Raw genomic sequence first — 15906 nt, 5'->3', positions numbered from 1 at the left:
AACTCACATTGTTTTCATATTATTATAGAATGAACTCAATAATTTTTCTACATTTCAGTTATTGTTTCCCTTGAAAAGGCTATGTTGAGGGCCGATTTAATAACTTATTTAGTATGCATAATTATCAGCATCTCTTTTTCTAGTTTCATTGAGGAAAGAACCTGAAATCATGGGTTTAAATTTCAGTGGAAAGAAATCAGATGAGAAATTAAATGATGATTTTAGAACATCAGTTTTTAAGGATTTAATAGACAAACTTTTTTCTGTATTATTATTATTCGCTTTCTCTTTTGGTTTTGCCTCTCATGTTTATTCTTCACTGTCATTGTGGCTCTTAAAGAGCATATTACAATAATTGTTAGAGCAATTCATTCTTAATTAATGAAAATATTTCTTGGCAAATGCTTTCATTCTGTTCCATGGCTATTGGTATGGATAAGTCAAGAATTTTAGGGATATTCTGACCCACAATGAAACAAGATCAGTGGCAGTGAACCCCACAAAGAACTGACAAATAATTGCTGAAAAATGACTTAATTATTCTCCAAAGGGATCTGCAAACTGAATGGCTTCCTGGATAGTGTGATACTAACATTTTGAAGTTGAACAACAAAAGCCAACTGCTAACCATTGGTTGGAAGAAACAATTATTATTATGGGTAAAACAATACAAACAAAAAAAGGTAATTTTTATTGATTAAATTAACTTTATTTGAGGTTATAGCAAAACCAATGTCATTAGAAATTCAGATTAAACTTGTAATATGCAGAAAGCTTTACCAAAATATAAAACATTCTCCCCCAAAATGTTGTGGGAATTTTTCATTTCCAGTGGTCTTGAACATCTTATTCCCATAGAAGAAATTATGTGTGTATATACATATATAATGTAAATATCGCTATAGAATTATGAAAATTCTCAAATGGAAATAGAATACATCCTTATACCATAACATATATAATGGAAGGTCAAGAAATGTATCCCAGACATGGAGACAAGTATGTTTTAATGACCTTGAAACTTGCCCAATTTAGACCCCTTTGAAAAACTATGGGCTATAATGAAGACTAAACTTGGAAAAAAATGGGCTAATCAAAAGCATGCTTAATATTTAATGTGATAAAAGTATGGTTTCATGATGAATTAAAGCTGTGGTTCTAAAAATGTGGTCTTGGGATGCCCTGAGACCCTTTTAGGGAATTCATGAAATCAAAACTACTTTTTCATATTAAACCACTTTATTTTCAAAATAGTAAATATTGATAGCTACAACCCACAATAACAACAATAACAAATCAACTAGTTCCTCCTCTCCATTTTTTAAATGAGTAAAATTAGACCTGAATAGATTGAGTGAAATGAACCAATGTCATGAACCAAGTTAGAGTTGGATCCTGAGCCCAGGACTCCTGATTCCTAGTCCTTTGCTTTTTTCTAGTATATTATGTGGCTTCTGCTCCTTTATCACTTCAGAAAAACTTAGGCAATGAAGTTATTTTCCTCTGACATTCAAGTTGCATATTTCACTTATTAGGAGAGGATGAAACATGGTGCCAAGGAGTTCCATTTCTCCTAAAGGGAAAAGGGCACTTAAGGTATGCTATATAGGATTTTGTGATGCAAATCCCTTATCAGCAAGAGCACAATGGTATCTTCTTTGGAGGATGCTCAATAATATGCAATGGCATGAAGGGATCCTGAGGCTAAATCATGGAAATAAAAAAATGTATCAAAGTTGTATCAAAATCTTATGTATTCAATCCCAAATCATGTAAAACAAAATACAGTAAAAGGAAAAGAAAATTGCCTATTAAACATTTTTGTAAAGATATTTATAACCCAGGGCTCAAGACCATTTGCATAAGAGTCTTCTCATTGGTAGAGAATGATAATTTGATATTCTACACCTATATGAGGGACAGAATTAGTAAGAGGTTGGCTTTCTGCTTCAAGAGAAAACATATATGATTTCAGGTTCTCTTTAAAAATAAGAGGAAGAGGGTGGCTAGGTGGCACAGTAGATAGAACACCAGTCCTGGAGTCAGGAGTATCTGAATTCAAATCCAGCCTCAGACACTTAATAATTACCGAGCTGTGTGACCTTGGGCAAGCCACTTAACCCCATTTACCTTGCAAAAACCTAAAAATAAAAATAAAGTAAGAGGAAAAGAAAGACCCTGGAAAGAAATCAACATGTAGGAGAACCAGACCTTAATCATATCCATTTTCATTTTACCACACTAAAGACTTCAGGGAAGCCACTGAAATATTTTGTTTTTGATGGGGGAGAGCTCATTCATACTGTGAAGTGTTTGATAAATTTAAATCTATGTAATTTATCTTATATTGTTTGATATCAGCTAGGATAAATGGATTTACTTGCTTTTCACTTTGTGTAATAGTTTTTGTGTAGCTGGCATTTAATAGGAAGAGATTTGAGCCTTAACTTGTGGTATTTTTTAAAAAGGGATACTGACCTAGAATACAATTTGAATCTAAAAATTAATTCTTCTATATTTAGTATTTAGTGGGGAAAAATATATACATATATGTATACATAGAGATGACTATATATACATAACATACATACATGTTTTCCTCCCTCTTCTCTTTCTCTTCCTCCTTCTCTTCCTCTTTCTCCTCCTCTATCTTCTCCTTTTCCTTCTTCTTCTCCTTTAATAATTTGTGTTTAGGAAGTCCAAGAACAACATAGCGTGAAGTCAAAAATACAAATTTTAATTTCCAAGAATCAAAAAATTTGTCTGTAAAGGTAGCAGATTGACCTATTCTGCTGCTGCTTTATTCATAGAGTGTCATTTGCATTGTGTTGGGATTGATAAGTATGGAAGGGACAAGTGGATCTTCAACCATATAAGTACTTCATTGGTGAAAAGAAATATTTTGGGTTTATTTTCCACTTGAAATTACTTCAGCAAAGAATTATGAGAACTCAAAAAGAATAACATACTAATAGGAAAACAAAAGGGGTGAAAGGCAATATACTGCAATGATTAGCACAGTAGTCTTGAAGTCAGGAAAGTTTGAGGTCCCATCTCTGAAATTTTACCAGTTGTGATCTTGGGAAAGCCATTGAACTTCTCTCTGCCTTAGTTTCCTCATCTGTAAAATGAGGATGTTGAGCTCAGTGCTTTCTAATAATAGCCAACATTTGTATAAAGCTTTAAAGGTTTGTCAAAGACTTGACACATTTCCTCTTTTGATCCTCAAAACCAAGTTTTACAGCTAAGGAAACAGACTGGGAGATTTGCTTTCAAATCTTCCTGACTCCAAATCTAGTTCTTTATGTCCTGCTCCATCTAACTGCTCTAAGGTCATTTTTGCTCTAAATCTATGATCTTAATGGTGCACTCACACTGCACCACAGTATCCCTTGGCAAATAAAGCAGTTTGCTGTTCTCTTATCACAGAGAGAGCTGGTGATTGCTTGTGCTAAATGTTCTGAGAATGGAATCCTTTGGTAAAATGTTGGCAGGCCTATTCAGCCACAGATTTCTATTCATCTCAGGGAAACTGGAAATCAGAATTTGTGAAATCAAAACAGGATCAATTGAAGCCCAGTTTCAAGGAATAATAGCTATAAGCAGGACTTTATTCTCTGAACATTCTTATGAATTGTAATTGTACTGTTGAGAGCAAATGTCAAAAAAACCCCTTTTATAAGGCTCACATTTCCTTTGAGTATGTTGTTTACTTCATGTCAAACTAGACTTTTCCAGGGCATGGATCCAATGTCTCTGTCTTGGAAAAGAAATAATCATTAAGAATAGTTAAAATGAGAAAGAAGAATCATTCTTTTGGTCTTGCATACTCCATGGTTTCCAGCCTTCATATGGGAAGTGAATTCTGAAATTCCTTCTCCTGTGCCCAGTCCAACTATATCTGTCTCATTTAGCAAAGAAGGAAGGAAGAAAGAAAGAAATGGAATAAAAGAAGGAAGGAAGGAAGAAAGAAAGAAAAGAAAAGAAAGGAAACAGGGAAGAAAAGAAAAGAAAGGAAACAGGGAAGGAAGGAGGGAAAGAAGAGAAAAAAGGAAGGGAGAGAGAAAAGAAGGAAGAAACAGAAAGAAAGAAAAAGAAGCTGACTTCCTAGGAATTAGGTTTTTGTGTCATTTAAGGCAGAACTTTATAATGTTTGATTTTTTAAAGTTCTTTTGAAAGCAGTACATTTATCATTTAACTTGTCAGCCTGCTTTCTGTTAATAAAATAACCTTTAGGCACAGTTTGAATAAATAATGTTTGTTAGTCAATATCTAAATAGAGTATCCATTTATTATAATTGAGTTTTAGTTTTCTGGATGAGAAAGGGCTTAATACCCCATAGCAACTTTTCTCTATGAATGGTGTGTATGCTAATTAACCCTTGATCAGAGGACCCAGGCAGTCTTTTAAATAGCCAGGTCAATAGTTAGTATCTTCAGAACTGGGGAGAAACATCCAGAATCATATAGGCTTCAATTTAGAGAATGTTGTGAGCAATCAAGCCTCAGCAGATAGCTTTAGCTCCATGTCTGTGATTTAGGGGTGGGGGAGAAGACATGAACATATTAACCTATATCAATAGGGCCTTGATTTTGAACCTAATATGGCTGGTGAGTACCAGAGTTGCTTTTTACTGTTAAGACTCTAATGCTCTGTGATGTTAGTTTTGTAAGTCCCCCTTCAATCTTTTTTTCTGGATTCTAAAGTAGAATATCTGCAATTCTGGTTCAAAGAAAACAGGTACAATAAAAAAGGGAAATGTGCCCCCAAATATCTCTGAAGACAATGGCATAGTAAAGGGGAAAGATACAGAAACAGCACTAGCTCTATGATGAGAGAAAGGAATAGACAAAAAAGATTTGAGGGCAGCTATTATTATCACTAGGACATTGGTGAGAACCTGCTTAATGTACTTGGGCAAGTAGTGCCAGATACTAAGGAAAAGTGTAGGGGAAAATATGAAAATAATTGCTATTATAAAGTCTTATTTGGGTACCTCTTGTGCCTAGAATATGTGAAATTTGTTACACCAATTATGTTTTAGAGTTATCAACAAGAACCACAAGAAACTGAGAGTCTATTTCTGCAAGTATGAAAGGCAAAGGGAATATTGGTAATCTGAGGAGATTATGTTTTTATTTTTATTTCTTCCAGAGCCAAAAAACAACTATACATGTACAAAATGTAGATTTACTACCCTGCCAGAGGAAAGGATGAAGGGACAAGAAGAAATTCCTCTTAACTTAGTGGATTATTACAGACAGTGAATGTGTTATTTGAAAAATGAATAAGTTTCTATTGGAAAACAAAGAAAAAGAGACTCAAGGTACAGAGAGAAATACAAATTTGGATTGGGAGAGTGAAAGAATGTGATACAGAATAATAAGGGAAACAGATGACTTACTAGACTACTGGAGCTCTTTAATTGCTTTAGGCTCTTTCTATAGAGGAAAAAATAATTTCTCATTTTCTCTTCATGATGCCGACTTGAAGATGCTTCTAAAACAGTGAATATCTAGTACTAGTTCAAAGAAGGATAGAAGAATCCTTGGTTGTTGGTAACTGATACATCTGCTGAGGGATGTCCCAGAAACACAGTATTTCAGATGAAAGGGATCTCAGAAGCCAGTTAATCCAATTGTAGAACTCAAATACAGAAATTCTATGTTTGATAAAAATCTTAAAAGCATTTAGTATTTGCTTATACTTCTAGTGAAGACTCCTCCACCTTCTGAGGCAATTTGTTTCAATTTTAGATATTCCTAATTAGGAAGTTTTTTTTTATTTACATACATTATCTCATTTGATATAGGTATTTCATGAACCTTAAAGTGCTAAATAAATACTTCTTCTTTTTCCTCTTGTTGAATTGATATATGCCATTATGAAATGTCCACTTATAGTTGCTTGACTTTCTAAGTCCAAATATAAAATGTCTAATCATCTCTATGTCAGTCCTTTTAAGTTCTCAAAGACAGCTATCCTGTCTATCTGTAACTCCTTGCCTCTTCCTCCCCAAATATTGTGAGGACATTCTGCCTGGACCCAGTAATAGACAAACAAAAGCTAAAGGACCATTTATTATTAAGTATCAAATAGAATATATTCTTGCCCAGACATGGGGATTAATAGATAATTTTTAAGGCTCCTTCTAATGCTGAGTGTCTCTAATTATTTGTAGTCAACAAAGATTTTTCCGATATCTACTAGGTTTCTGGCATGGTGTTAGATGCTGTTGATACAAAGAACAAAATGAAATGACTCCTATTCCTCAAGAAGCTTATATTCCATCAGTGTAGCTATTTATATTTATATTCATAAACAAAATATATCCAAAATAGATATAATAATTTTGGAGAAGGTACTAACAGATATGGAACTCAAAACAGCACGATGTAAGTCTTTTGCTGTGTTTATCTGAAAGTTATTAAACATTGTTCATGTTTAGTTAATCTTAACTATTACAATTTTAGCAACTTTTTAACATCTAGAAACAGAAGTTGTGTAATGGAAAGAATTAAGGGGCTGGGTTCTATCACCATGTAACCTTGGGGAATTGTGGGTATATCATTTCATAAATGCTTTTTTATTCATTCATTCTCCAAGCCCTAGTCCCTTTATTTGTAAAATGACAGGATAATATTTAAGGTCCCTTCTAGCACTAAGGATTTATAAACTTCTACAATATTGCAGAAGAAATCCTTCTGGAGGTGAGGAAAGGAGGTATTTAAGAAAAGAATAATTGAGTTGTGACTGAAAATTATAGGGAGGTTCCCCCCCCCCACCCAGATTTTTACTCTTAGGATTTCCTGCCCTTCTGTATTCCACCTGATCAGTTGCCTTTTAACTCAGCAAGTTTTAGAAATTGTTATTAATAGCTCCAGTGCATGTCTTTATGAAACAAAGGGAAATACAGCCCCTTTCAATTGAAGCCTAGTTAGCAAAGTTGCAGTTTGATGCCAGCTGGCAGTAGCCAGCATTTTAATAAAACTTAGCTTGGAGTAAAAAAAAAAAAACGCTGCCTCAGAGATTTTGTATAGAAACACATATGAATAACTGACAGGTGGGATCTATCTTGCAAAACTTCTGCTGGGGCTGAAAGAAAATATCTGATAAGGTTGTTTGCCCACCGGCAAGGAATTAATTGGATTTCTCTCTTGCCCCCAGTTGCACCCTCTGTTTTTATGACACAACCACAGAAGTTTTAAAGGCTGAATCATAGTTTATATTTTTAAGTATGTGTTTGTGCACTGTGTGTGTGAGATTGAGGGTGGAAGGGATAGAAAGAGAGGGCCATAAGGCTTTTGTAATTATTAATGTTACATTAGAAATTTTGCATCCAGATTTAGGTCTGATTTATATGTCCAAGCAACAGCTCAGGAAGGAATTCCAGACTATAATTATTAGACATGCCATAGGAGGGCAAAGCATAATTCTAATCCCCTTTCTTCTACTTATGATGTAAATCTAGCATCTCCCAATCTCTACTTGCACTTTTGGTTTGGATCTGCACATATGGCTACAATTCCTTACTGGGAGAGCTTAGGGTAAGGGAGGGCATCCCAAGCACTCTAACTCATGAATCCCCACTTGTAAACACCCTGTTGATTATCAGTTTGTATCAATTAACCAGCCAAGGTTAATTTGCTCTTAGAAATGGGTATTTATTAAAATGGTATGAGTTGATATAAATAAGTCTCCCCATAAGAGTCTACAACAATCTTCCACAAGAGACCATGGCAAACGTAGGGAGTTCAGGTGGAAATGGGGTAAACTCTGAACTCCTTGTTGCTACAAGTCTTTTTTTCTTTATGAGGTCCTCTCACGGTTCTCCTTTTGCATATAGTAGCATTCTGCCAGGATCCTTAAAAAAGTCTTCATGTGACATTTCTTCACAAAGTGTCTAGTTTCTCAGATCTCAATGAAGACGCTGCTATCAGTCACCACTGTTCTAGGGATATTCATTAGATGCTCATAGGAAGTTCTAAATCTTCTGACATTTTCATGTTCACAAGATGATCATCTAGTCAAGGAAAGTGGAGAAAAAGAAGTTTTCTCTTCCCTGTTCTTCCCCACAACTCCATATAGTTTCTTCTCAGGGACTTGGCTGTAATTGCTTCTACCATTAAGCTATCTTTGTCCCTGGAATGCTCAATTCTAAACTAACTTACTATTTTATAAAATGAAACTATTTATTAATATATTTTAATTCATTATTAAGTCAGATTTATTTTTTGTTCAATATCTTTTTCATTCAAAAAGTCATTACTGATTCTTTAAACAATTCTAGTATATTTTTATGTAATCTTATTTCATTTCATCCAATGATTGACTTGTTGCAGATTGATTAAAGATTTTTTTGTACTAGTTGACTCTCTTTTATTGATTGATTCATTAGCTGTGATTTCATTTGATAAGATTATCCAAGTCAGTGTCTTGTTAGTTACTTTAAGATAAGAGAGGGTTGTAGTACACTAGAGTTGACTTACAGCAGCTTGGAAAAGCAGTTAAATTTTGAGGGTGAGCATGTACACTTCAGAAACAGAAAAATTCTGCAAAACAGTGCTTGGTTTATTGCTTTGATGATTTTTAGATGTAATAAAGTAATGGAGAAAACGTTAATGTTGCAGATTTATTTTACAAGTGCATCTCTTGAATATTGTTTCACCTTCTTGCTTCCCCTAAACTGATTGTTAAATGTGGGCAGCTAGATGAATACAGTGAATAGAACATTGGAAGTCAGGAGCCTAGAGGAGGACTCCTTGGAGTCGTCAGGAGGACTGGAATTTGAATCTGGCCTTTGACCCTTGATACAAACTAACTGCAACCCTGGACAAGTAACTTAACCCTGATTGCCTCCCATCTGGGGCTATCTCCTTTTGTCTTGATTTATATCTAGCCACTGGATCCAGTTGGCTCTGGAGGAGAAAGTGAGGTTGGTGACTTAGCACAGCTCTCCCTCACTCAACTCCAATTCACCTGTTTGTCATGGTATCACCTCCTAATGTCATGGTCTTCGTCAAGAATGAAGGACAAAGATTGTTAGACTTGGGTGAGGGTAGTTGATTGATTAATTCAAAAAAAATCACAAGTAACATCATCAGAGAAAATAAAGGAATGCCTAAAAGATATATATATCTCATGGCTGCCTTTAATGTATTCAAGAACTCAGCTACTTTGCAGCAAGGACAGCATATAAGACTAAGACAAGAACAGAGAGAGAGAGAGAAGGGGAACAGCAGACACCACAGTGCTCTGCTATGAAGGAAACTTGTCTAGGTCTCTCTCTTGCTAGTTTTCCTGGACAACCAGTTCTGCAAGCAGTAGAGTAAATGGAAGCTCATTTCATGTCTGGACTCATACTGGAAATGCTTTGATGCTTCACTTTTTGATTGCCTGATTCTTCACAGAAACTCCAATTTAAGAAGAACAGTCAGACCAGAGTTGATTTCATCCCTTTCCAGGATGTACTGCTAACTCATCTCCTCAAGACTGTGTCCAATAGACCTTTCCTCTACTCTGTCCCCATATTCCTTTTCCAATTCCTTTTTAAATGTATTATCTTCCCTATTAGAATTAGTAAATTCCTTGAGAGAATGTCCTACCTTTCTTTATGCTTCTGTTTGAATCCCCAGAATTTAGATAGTACCTGGAGTATTGCAAACTCATAATAAATACTTGTTGATTGTGGGACAGTTCAGTCCTTAGGACCATAATCTGTATCTGGCAATAATCATTACCCAACCCTACTCTGATGCATGGGCTTCCTTAAAATTCTTGCATAAAAGTCTCATTTTTAAAATAACAATCAATTTCTTGCTTTTAAAATATTTATTAATACCTTTTATTTTTACATCCTACATTTATTTCTGAATATATCCTCTGTCCCACTTAATGAGTCAACCCATGTAACAAAGAATAAAAAAAAATAAAAGTAGTTAAGAAAACCCACCAAAACATTACCCGTATTTAACAGTATAGGTAATATTGTATAACCAAAGTCTTCTACCTCTACAAAAAGGGAGACAAGTGAAATTTTTGGAGTTAGTAGTCTAGGACACCTCTATCTGGACTCTTTATTATTATGAACTCATTTATCCTTTTATGCCAGATTCTCCTAAGTAAAGAAATGATTCCTGTTTTGTGAACAATAATATCTGAGTTGTTGAGTTCAAGTTCTACCTTCTATATTCCTGGCTCTTCCAATTTCTAGTGTCTTCCCCTCAAAGTCAGGGTTCTGAACCTGGGGTTTGAAAAACTTAAATTATATATATATATATATATACATATATATATGTATATATATATGTATTTTGTATATTTATTTATATAGATACACATATATTGTAATAAATATATTTTTATAATTATATTTCACTATAATTACTTTTCTTTTGTAATTTTTCTTTTTGAATTTAAAACTATTTGAGAAGCAGTTCATAGGTTTCATAAAATGACTACTGAAGGGGTCAGAAAATAAGATGAAAAATTCCTGATCTAAGACTGCTCTGTATCTACTCTGCTTTATATTTGTGCATGTCTATACACATACACAAATAAACATTTACCAATCCTTCCCTGGGTACAGGGTATTTGATTCAATCACAAACAAGGGGGAGAAGAAGAGAATTATGAAGGGGATTTTGTGCTTCTGACATTGTACTAAGTGATTTATAGATATTTTCATCTAAACCTCACAATCATCTTGTAGGGGGCAGATGCTTTTGTGATTCCCATTAGACAGTTGAGTAAACTGTGGTGAACTGGTTATTGTGACTTGCCCTGGTAACACAGTAATGGCTGTGTATGTGTGTATGGATCTCTATCTCTATCTATCTACAGGTATATATATATATATATGTAAAACCACATTAGTATGTAAGCTCATTGAGAACAAGGACTTTTATCACTTTAAAAACTGTTTTTGATATACTCAGAGTTTAGTTTACAGTGTCTGGCACTTTGTTGATTTGTTAGTTTTTTTAAAAAAATGTTATCTATGAATGGCAAGGGAAAAGAAGGTTAGTGAGAAGAGATTTAGTGTGTGGAGAGTCTGGAGGAAGCTGAAGTTCCAAATCTGACCATCCTTCCAGAGATTGTCAGAGTCCTTTTTAGAGCAATGAATGATAACCCCTAAATGAATTACTGATTAAATATTGCTGGCAAGGCTTCCTCTCTTTGTGGTTTGCTTGTATAGGTTCTTGAAAGCCCTTGGGTTCTGTACATTTTAAGATTACAGGAAAACTGAGCGATTGGGGCGGCTAGGTGGCGCAGTGGATAGATCATCGGCCCTGGAGTCAGTAGTACCTGAGTTTAAATCTGCCTCAGACACTTAATTACCTAACTGTGTGGCCTTGGGCAAGCCACTTAACCTCATTGCCTTGCAAAAAACTAAAAGAAAAAAAAAAAGTGAGCGATTAAGGAAAGATTTTCCAAAGAAAAATATGAACCTGCATATGGAAAGGCAATGGAAATAACTCTTGCTCCTCTCCCTTATCAGGCTACAGATACTCTTTTAGATTTATCCAAATTGCTTGTACTTATTACTAAAAACAAACACAATTTGGGAGAGTACTTAAATTCACCTATAATTTATGTCGTTTCTGACTTGTTTTTAAAAAATATATATTTAAAATTCCAGGACTTAACAAGTGATGAAATAGATGAAGATGTTAAGTATTATGTGATAAAAAGAAAAAAAATCCTAAATTAAATAAAATTCAGACTTTGCCATTTAGTTCTTACTTTACAATATCCTATGTTGTTTTTCTGGTTTGAGACAGTGGTTCTTCCTGCTCCAGGAGACACAGACAGACTGATAGTCTGGTCAGTAGTAACAAAGTGGGGGGTTCCCTCTGTAGCTGCTGACCTTCTCTTTCTCTTTCCTTCAATTCACCCTCTCCAATCTCAGCTTTTTCTGGCACCAGGCAGGGTGCTGGGACTTCTGTGATCTAGAGCTGCCTTCCTTCTCATTCTTCAGTTGAGAGAAAGAAGCATGTGAACCTTGTATTCTGACGTGGATGGTTTTGCTCTACTTTTAGAAAGGGCTCTCTTCTTTAGGATATCTGAGCGATGGTCCACAGTTCTCTGCTCCACCCCCCTCCTCATCCCATCCCCACAGATGGAAGTAGCTCTTTATAAAGGGTAGAACCATTGATGACTGAAAATGACTAATAGGCTTTTTAGGCAACCAGATTAGTTCAAGCTGCAAGTATAAACTAAATAAAGATCCTCCAGCTTGAACCAATCATTTAGGATTTAGGGAGATCCTGAAATTCTCCAAACTTCATTGCTCTCACTTCTGATAGAATGCACTTCCGAGGTTTGGAACAGAATGTGAAAGTCTGAAGACCATTTGTGGAAGAAAATAAAATGTTATGAGAAGATCACCTTTCTCTCTTTCTTTTCAGTGTTTTGTTGTCATTGTAGGATCATCAAAATATCCAGGGATCTGTTCTCCTTTTTCCTCCTTTCAATATGGGAAATACCTCCCCGAATTTCTAGTGAAAATACTCAATCTTTTTTTGACCATAGCTGAATATAATTTACTCTCTTTCCCTTTGCCTGTCATGTAAATTCTGGCGGGCATTGTGGTAAAGTTTATAAAATGGAAAGTCTTAGTAGAACATTGACAGATATTTCCTTTTCTAAATCCATAACAGTCATTCATCAAGACCAAGATGTTTCTGTGACCCTGGGATATGTTATCAATATTCAGATGATTGCTCTCTGACCTATTCTGGTTTCAAGATCTTTGGAATCTGAGGGAAAAACATATTCCTTATTTCATACTTCATTTATTGAGGAATTCCATCAGTTCAGTAAAATATGGGGCAGCTAGTGGTGCAGTATATAGAGTGCTCCTCCTTGAGTCAGGAAGACTCATCTTCATGAGTTCAAATCCAGCCTCAGGTTCTTATTAGCTATATAACCCTGGGCCAGTCATAACCCTATTTGCCTCAGTTCTTCATCTATAAAATGAGCTGGAGAAAGAAATGGTAAACCAGCAAGGATGCAGTGGATAGAATACCAGCTCTGGAGTTAGGAGGAGCTGAGTTCAAGTATGACCTCAGATACTTGATACTTGCTAGCTCAGTGAACCTGGGGAAGTCACTCAACCCTGATTGCCTCACATAAACACTAATGTGTCAGAGGAAGACTCTAATCTTTGTTAAGAAAATCCAAATGAAGTCACATGGAGTAAAAAATGACTGAAAAATAACAATAAAAATCAGTAAAACCTGAATAACTTCTATTGAATAAAGGGAGAGAGTTTATCTTAATAATTAAAGCATGAAGAGAAAATACTTTGCCTTCAAATTACCATTCTCAAAATATCCTTCTGTGAAAGCAAGCAAAAGCTCATTTCTTATCGAAAAGGATCATGAAATTTGCTGAAAAATTCATTCTGTGGATCATTTTAGATTGTGGATGTTGAGATTTGGCTGTGCTTTGGTCACCTCTCTGGTGTTCTCCCTCAGTTTTCTTCGTGAGCTTAAATTTTCTCATCTAATAGGATACAATACAGATAAATTTCTGAATCCAGTGCTGAATCCAATAAAGTGCTGAATTCAGTTCTCTTTTCTTATCTTGATGCCCAGGCTGTAGCTGTTGACTATTAACCTTCTAGTTTAATAATAATAGTTAGCATTTATGTAGTGCCTTAAGAATTACAAAGCACTTTATATACATCTTATATTAATACTCACAATAACTCTGAATATTAGGTAATAACAGTATCATTTTATAGAACTGAAAAAGTGAGGTGAGTTGAGGTTAAGTGAGTTGTTCAGGACCATATAGCTAGCTGTTGTCTGAGGCCGAATTTGAATTTGGAGCTTCCTGATTCTGGATCCAGTACTCACTCTACTGTATTGACTAGTTTCTATTTTAGTACTTAATCTATTAGATTTAGTCTTTACATGCAGTGGGTTTTTTTTCATGATTTATTAAAATTTAGTCAATAAATATTTTAAGTACCTTTCATGTATAATAATTTAATGAGGCCAATAATTTTTCATTATGTTCTAATGATCAAGTTATGCTACATGTGACATCTTCATACCAAATATAGGTATATAATAATTTCTCTGGGTGCTATGCTCAGCATTTTTTTCCCTAGTAAAGCTCCATTTCTGATTCTTATCTCATGCCAACTGATGCATTCAGTGAGTGGGACAAAATGCTGCCTGTAGACTTTGACCATCTGTTTTTAAAGCTTGATTGAAACTTTGTGGAAATTATTGGGTAAGGAATTCTTCTCCAGTGAATTTTCTTATCAGTTATAATTTTCTAGGCTGGTGACTGTGCAGTCTACTTCTTGGCCAGTGACTATGCAATCTACTTTCTTTTTTTTTAATCATTTTTTTTTAATTTATTTTTTATTCTCATCTTGTACAATTTTTTTTACATTAATAAAATATTCTTGTTTACAAGTAAACAAAATACCCCTCCCCCCATGAATATAGATAGACTTGCTTGGGAAAAAAAAGTAAAGGGGAGAGAAAAAAATTAAAATTAAAAAAAAATAATAGTAATAATTGTAGGTATGGCCAGGTGTAATGGACGAAGCACCAGCCCTGGAGCCACGAGCACCCGAGTCCATATCCAGCCTCGTAAACCCAACAATCACCCAGCCATGTGACATTCAAGCCACCCGATCCCCACTGCCCTGCAAAAACCAAAAAGAAGAAAACAAAAGACCCAAAATAAAATAAAATAGTAATAATAGTAGGGGTGGCTGGGTGGCAGACAGAGCATTGGCCCTTGAGCCAGGAGCACCTGGGTCCGAATCTGGCCCCAGACACCCAAAGATCACCCTGCTATGTGGCCCCAGGCAGGCCACCCAGCCCCACTTGTCCTGCACCCTCCCCCAAATAATAATAACAAAACAATGTGCTTCAGTCTTTGTTCCAACACCAACAACTCTGTCATGGGTAGATCACATTCTTTATGATAAGTCCATCACAAAAGTTACTTCCATATTTTTCCAACATTGCCATTGCTGATCGCAACTCCCTCCTTTCTTATTTCTCCACTACCATGTACTATATTTTCTCTCTCCTTTCACTCTGACTCTGCTGTGGGGTCGCTGAGTGGTGCAGCAGACAGATCCCGGTCCTGGGGCCAAGAAGCCCTGAGCCCCCATACCACCCTTAGGCCCAGAATCCACCTGGCCCTATGGTCCTGGGCAGGCCATCCAATCCCATCCCCTTGCAAGAAGTAAAAAAGAAAATGTGTTATATCTGACCACTGTCCCCCCATGATCCATCATCTCCTCTTTTATTCACATCCCCACCCCTTCCTCCTGCTCCCCCCTCCTTCTTACTCCAGATGTCTCTACCCCATTGAGTATATTTGCTGTTTCCTCTCCTAGCCATCTCTGATGAGAGCAAAGGTTCCCTCATTCCCCCTTGCCTCCCCCCTTCCATATCATTGCAAAAGCTCATTGTAATAAAAAAAAATCTTATTATGTGAAATATCTTGGACTATTCCCCCTCTCCTTTTTCTTTCTCCCATTCCATTTCCCTTTTTTTCCCTATTGACTCCATTTTACACCATATTTTATCTTCGAATTCAGCTTTCTCCTGTGCTTCAACTATAAAAGCTCCCTCTACCTGCTCTATTAACTGAGAAGGTTCATATGAGTATTATCAGTGTCATTTTTCTATGCAGGAATACATGCAGTTCATCCTCATTAAGTCCCTCATATTTCCCCCTCTCTCCTCCAATCTCCATGCTTCACCTGAGTCCTGTATCTGCAGATCAAACCTTCTGTTCAGCTCTGGCCATTCCAAAAGGAACATTTGAAATTCCCCTGGTTCATTGAAAGTCCATCTTTTTCCCTGGAAGAGGACATTCAGCCTTGCTGGGTAGCTCATTCTTGGCTGCATTCTAAGCTCTTT

At 35.7% G+C, this 15906-nt stretch overlaps 1 protein-coding gene across 1 annotated transcript in view; it reads left to right on the top strand.

The window, feature by feature from the left end:
• The window catches only part of DISC1 (DISC1 scaffold protein), a 534778-nt gene that overhangs the window by 322135 nt on the left and 196737 nt on the right, over nt 1–15906 (top strand).

This window comes from Macrotis lagotis, chromosome 2, assembly GCF_037893015.1.
Source record: "Macrotis lagotis isolate mMagLag1 chromosome 2, bilby.v1.9.chrom.fasta, whole genome shotgun sequence".
NCBI lineage: Eukaryota > Metazoa > Chordata > Mammalia > Peramelemorphia > Peramelidae > Macrotis > Macrotis lagotis.
Note: the sequence above shows the minus strand (reverse complement) of the source record. Positions and strands in the feature narration are given on the sequence as shown.